The sequence below is a fragment of the Acyrthosiphon pisum genome, chromosome X, assembly GCF_005508785.2.
Source record: "Acyrthosiphon pisum isolate AL4f chromosome X, pea_aphid_22Mar2018_4r6ur, whole genome shotgun sequence".
Taxonomy (NCBI): domain Eukaryota; kingdom Metazoa; phylum Arthropoda; class Insecta; order Hemiptera; family Aphididae; genus Acyrthosiphon; species Acyrthosiphon pisum.
The window spans coordinates 114,362,190-114,369,313 of NC_042493.1; positions in this window are offsets into that span (position 1 = coordinate 114,362,190).

Sequence of the window (7,124 nt, forward strand, 5' to 3'; positions counted from 1 at the left end):
CCCCCATGGCTCAGTAACATTTAATAAGTGATATGGGGACGCTCATTTTTTTAAAGTAACAGAGTCCCCCTACCTTAATTTTGCCAAGTCGAGCACTGCCTATATGTTATCTAATAAAGTACCGTAGTCCCGAACCAACATCGTAAGTCTATAATAAATGTTTATATTTTACGTCAATGCATAGTAGATTGTACTTATCACCTATAAAACTTGTTTTACAAATTGTGGAATTCATTGTGTAGTTATAAAAAAATATACCTATACTTTTGAAATAAGCATTTTTATTTTTTAAATCCTAAAATATGCAATTAAAATACAAAACCATTAAATATGTAAAAATAGTATTATTTGATTCAGTACAATATGAATTAAATTTGTATCCAGGTTAGCATCTAATTGGGTAAATAATATGCTAAAAATATGCAATTTCATAAACATCCGAGCACTACTTATAGAATAATAGTATGGATGTAAACTTAAGCTTATATTTTTTCTTAGGCATCCCCTGAGTTATGAGACACGATACTATTCTTCAGAACATAGATGATTTATCACATACTAGAAATATTGATTTTAAGCAGTAGAATGCTGAAGCTCTTTTCGATCTCTCTCAATTGAAATAGCAGATTTAGTACCTATAAGCTAAGACGAAACTTGTAAATGATATAATCATTCAATATTAGTATGGACATATAGTAAAGTTTATTTTTTTTTTCAGACACCCAGCATGTTACGACGCAACAAAATATAAGAGACTGAATGGAAATGGCAGATTTAATGCCTATCTGCAACAACAAATCTTGTAAATTATTTTTAATATAATATTGTCATGGACATAAAATAAGTTTTTTTTTAGACACACGGCTAATTACGAGGCAACCAACCAGAAGTGACAAAATGGAAATGACAGGTTTAAGGGGTCCGGAAATCATTTCCGAATCAACCTTATTACGATGTACATGGAGCATATTTCACACTTTTGCAGCAATATGTCCCGAACAACCTACTGATACTGATAAATCAAAAATTTTAATGTACATTTATATTCATTTAGGCGGCTCTCACATCGGAACAATAGCAACGAGGAACTATCAATAACTATGTCATCATCATCTGATGATGGCGTTTTATTCTTGTGGCATTTAAGAAGAAGAAAAATTAAAAATTAAAAACATAAATATTGGATTAACCCAGCGTTTCAACAGCTTATGAAATATGGTGCAAATGTCTACGCAGATGAACTTAAACTTCATCCATTGCAGTTCAAAAGCTGTTGTAGAATGAGCCCGGATACTTTTCAAAAAGTTTTAAATTTAATTAACCTAGTATTACAAAATGAGATACCAATTACGGAGAGGCTATAAGTGCAGCAGAAAAATTGTTAACAACACTCAGGTAATTTAAATTGTAATATTTATTTTTATTAAAATGCATTAAAATTTAAAAACTTAAAAATTAAACATACTATTCAATAAAGGTATTGAGGTAGTTTTGTACTGTTCTTAGCCTTCTGAATGCAAATTTCCCAAATGTTGAAATCCGGGTGTCCTCCCAGGTGGCTCAGGACTCAGTACAGAATATGAACTTCCGGTGTAGCTGGATAAAGGTCGTTGAACATATGAAATAGGTGTCTGTGTAAGCGAATCGTCCAAAATTAAATCAATAGCATCAAGTGTTTTTCTCTTAAACTGCCTTTTCTGATAATCTGTCATTTTAGATATATCAGGTAACAAACTTTTTAAAAATTCAAGATCGCTATTACTTTTGTTTGCCTGAGAATCTTTTTTTGAAGAAATATAATCAATGAAGCACTTATCAACCTCATCCATCGATGTTTTCATAATATGTAATGCGCATTTTTTGTAGTATTCGGAGCAGTAAATTTATCTTGTAACACATCCCGTTTCTTTTTTGAACACTTTCTTTTGATGTAGATGGGATTTCATCTTGTAAAGATACATCATTATCGTTTACATTATTGTCTGTCATAATATCAATGTCACTATTTTGCTCATCCTTATCTTCAGTATATTTTATTATTAAATTGCAACTTTGAGTCTTAATCTTCATGAACCGAAGAATAAACTGCATAACATCTTTCAAATAATAGTCTTTATGTCTTTTATTATTGCCAGCACATCCTGACGGTGGTTTTTTCATGCTCCGTGTAAAAGCAGTTCATAGATTTTTCCATTTCTCCTTGCATTGTGCTTCTGTTAAAATATAATGATTCGTTTACATACAATACAGACTTAAAAATAACCTTAAAATTATGAAAAATATCTTGTTTTTATCAAATAAAATTTTAAATTGTAAGTAAAAATCCTGAAAATGAATATTATCTTACTCAGAGCTGGAAGTAAGTCACTTTTTTTAACATATAGTCACCTTTTTTAAATTGAGTTACTTATGTTACTTATTTTAAAAATGTACCTAAATTTAGATTACTTTGTAAAAGTACAAGAATAAATGCGTTGGTAACCTTCTATTTTTATTCTGTAATTTTATTTTGTTTAAAAAAAATTTGGCATCATCATTTTAACAATGCAAGATTGGTGTTTTAATTGAGATTTCCATGGTATAAGAACCGGTGTTATACATTTACATTTAAATAAAGGAAGCAGAAAAGTTGTTATTAATACTGTTAAGAAGACACTACACAGTCATTTGTTGTCTCCGTCTTACAGTGCTTAACATACCAAATTTACGCCCAGCAGATCTCGTTTAACTCCGTAGTTTAAAAATTATAGTAAATTGACCTATTATGAAACTTGATGGGAAGAATATTATCTGTGTTTGTGTGTAGGGTTTTTACGATTGTTCAATTTTTTAGTAAGTTATGCGTAAATAATATAACGTAAATTAAAAATGTTCATAACTCACTTAAAAATTTAACAATCGTAAAAAGCTCACATACAAACACAGATAATGTTCTTATCATCAAGTTTCATAATAAGTGAATTGACCACTCTAATTTTTAAACTACCGAACATAGTTAAACGTGATCTGCTGAGCGTAGTAAATTTGCTGTGTTACGCACTTGTAAGATGGAGATAACAAATATTTGTGTAGCATCCTCTTAATGTTATGCACTTATGATTAAAATAAAGGAAATTTCTAAACGATGATATTGAAAATTATTCTATATTATAGACATTATTAATTTAAATAGGTAATATGATTTAATTATTTGCGTTGCTATTAAAATGTGATTATTAAAATCATTTTTTGTTATTTCTACAAAAATAATTAAATTAAAATCAATATTTAAATTATAAGTCTGTATAGATTCAAAGACAAATGTTAAATAACAGGTCAGTAAGTTGTTATGAAACGAAATTATGACTGTCACTTTTTAGTCACTTTTATGATTAAATTCTGTTACTTTTCCACTTTTTAAATAGCTTTAACCACTTCCAGCCCTGATATTACTCTACATTTATATTCATTTTTATATTGATATACAACAGCCTCATTGCTCAATTCCACTCCAATCATCTTTAAGAAAACCCGCCAAGACGCCTCAAACGCAACTGGCCTAGATACTTACTCAATCTCTGTATACCTTTTAAGAAAATTAATTAAGCTCAGGTGGCTCTAATGTGAAGCGCCTTCAATGTCTTTCACCGTATTTTTTCATTATCAAGCTAAACATTTTACTTATTGTGCCCCCTAGTGCAGATTGTAAACATTTATTTAAATAAACAATTTTATAAATAAAAAAAAATATTAATATATTTGTTTCAGATATTTGGCTACAGGATGTAGTTTTGTTGCTTTGTCACATATATTCATGAGAGGAAACAGTACAATCGGAATAATAGTGAAAGAGTGCAGTGAAGCTATCTGGCGACTTCTTCAACCTTTATACATGCCTGTTCCAAATGAAGAAACGTGGAAATTGATAGCAAAATGATACTACGAATTATGAGACCTCCCCAATTGTATTGGTTCCGTAGATAGCAACTATGGTCGTATTAAAAAATTTTACAACACTGGTTCACTTTATTACAATTATACAAGTTTTTTTTCCGTGGTGCTCATGACATTCGTGGACACCAATGGAAATTTTACAACTGTTGATGTAGGAGAAGCAGGCAGGTTTAATGATGGTGCCGTTTTTAGAGCTGGGAAACAATTAATACTGATAAACTTCATATCCCAAAACCAACACCAATGCCTAATGATGCTTTAGATTTTCCTTTCTACATGGTAGGATATGAAGCATTTCCTCTCAAAGTAAATCTCATGCTGCTGTATCCTAAGCTAGTTCTCGATAATGAAAAAGGAATATTCAACTGTAGAATGTCACATGGACGAAAAAGCGTTGAATGCGCATTTGGAATGTTAGCGTTAAAATTTGAAATATTTCAGAGACCAATAATATGTCATGAAGACACTGCAATCAAGGTTATAAAAGCAGCATGTATTCTACACAATTTCATTAAAATAATCTAGGGTCATTTTTCAGTTCCCCAAATGAGTAACTATCAAGAAAATCAATGTACAAATCGAAAAGCGTCACAATCAAATAATAACCATTGTAGTAATAAATCCGCACAAGAAGTAAGAGATTATTTGAAAAAATATTTTTGAAACCAGAAAATGCATTGCCTTTGCAAGAAAATTACACTTTATTTATTTATTTATTATTATATAACGGGGACAAGGCCCAAAAATGCAATATTATATTTTACCTACATTTGAAAAATAATACATGGTAACAGAAAGTAATTACAAATATCGATTAATATAACTTAAATAACACAACATTTTGACGACATAAAGTAATTATTAATTAACAAAACACATAATGAATATTCTGTATTAAATTGCTATAAATTTATAAACATGATAAAAAGCACTCCCGAGTATGTTTTTCTTACATATTTTTTTTTATTGATGTACAAATTGATTAATTCTTTAATATAAAATATACATTCCTGATAATTTAAATTCTTTACCAATTGAGTTCCACGCCTTGTCAGTCGCGTTTCGCATACTGTGATCATCCAGAGTGAAATCATAAATACATGGATATTGTTTAACGTATTCAAATTTTATGTCCAACGCGGCTTCATTACACATTTTTTATATAACTAAAGAAAAATAGAAAATGAGGTAATACAAATGTGATAATATGTATTCAATTTATTGAATTTTTATTTATTATTGAAAAAAACTGTATTAACTTAATGTTAGTATTACTTTATAGTTTATTTATTTTTTATGTTAATTGTTCTTATTTTAATTAAATTGGTTAATTTAATTTTAAAAGTATTATATATTTATGCACAGTATGGAAAGTTAACTTTTGGTAGAATTTTTTATGATGTTTTATGAATTATTTTGTCAAAACTATATATTTTAATTAATATGTTTTAAAAATATATTCGAAATTTGCTATAAAATATTTTCCTTTATTATAATATGCATATACTCTAACAAATTTCATTTTATTTTCATTGTATTTTATAAGTTATATGGAATTGTTCTTTTACAAAATAAATAATCAATTTGGTATTAACTTATACTAGGTTTATATCTTTTATCATTGAGTAAAATATCTATGCTCAATGCTATTATTTAGAGATATTATAATATAATAAATCCGTGCTGCATATTATATTATTATGTATTATAACAATGGTTTTGGATTAATTGGTCTATTTTGCTATTATATTGGGAATTGAGATGACTAACATTATACTTTGGTTAAATAACACATAGTATTATACTCTTCAAAATAAAATAAAATTATTCATGTTAAATTAATAGGTAATGGAATATGAAATCCAAACAATCAAATAAATATGGTCTTTGAAAGGTTTATATGAATAAAAAGAAATCAACTCAAACCATTTAAAAATAAAAAAAATCCCATGTCCATTTATTATAATAAATATAATACAAAAATAATTCAGTAAAATAATACGCATACAAATATAATATAAATAAGTAGGTAGTTATATTATATAATATCTGTATATTTTGATATACGAGGTCAGGGAAAATTAAATTAAATTAAGATTCAGTCCCACTGTCTATGCATACAGGTATTTAAGATCTTAATGAGAAAAAATTCAAAATAAATGATACAAATAACAAAAGTAAAGTATTTATTTTCATAAATCAATTTTAATTTAAATATACTATATACCTATATATATATGTGTATATCAATAGTTAAACTATGCTTTAACTTAATTAAAATTCAAATATATATATTGTTTTATTCATAAAATCATTTAACTATAAATCTCTTTAATGGGGTATTTTTTTAATAACTTAAATTATATTGTGCTAAGTATATTGTTTTACTTCAAGTCTTTCTTGACACATATTATCTATTTTAACTTACATAGTTTTATATATTTTTAATTCTACACCATAATAACCTAACCTTATAGTAATAGTAGTATTCATATAGTTAGAGATGCATTAGAGATGGATTTGTGTGTTTGCTGCTTTCTTTCTTCAAGGAATTTTGCAATTGACCGTGAACATTTTTAATAGACCGACAATATCAAGATCACTACGATTTCTATGTTTCGATACGCAAATATATAAAATATTAATTTTTTTAATTGTATAACTTCAAGAGAACATGAATTATTTTAAATACTCTACCAAATATTAATGAAGAAGAATTAAGCACAGAAACACATTTTTTGTCCAACATAAGAATGCACAGAGAGTATATTTTTATGAAAAACTTTGGCCATTATTTGTCTGGTCATATGAGCGACCTTTGGGTGTTCCAATCTGGATACATAATTTATCTGAAAATGGTTTAAGAGTACCTATTAATATTCAGTTTAAAAAATATATCATTAACTTGGTTGTTTTGTTAATGAATATTTTAGTCAGCTCTAAGGGTATTGAAACCTATTCCCACCATATAATATTAAACAACGGGTAGTGACAATTGAAATAAAGCAAATATTTGAGAATTGTAATTTACTTTTTGTTATGGTAAGCTGTAGAACTTATAACTTTTAAAATAATAAAACCAAAAAAAAAAAAAAATTATTATACCTTACACAGCAAGTAATAAACAATATCTCTCCATTCACCCACATACCATGTCTATAAACTTATACTTTTATAAGATGTATATTAAA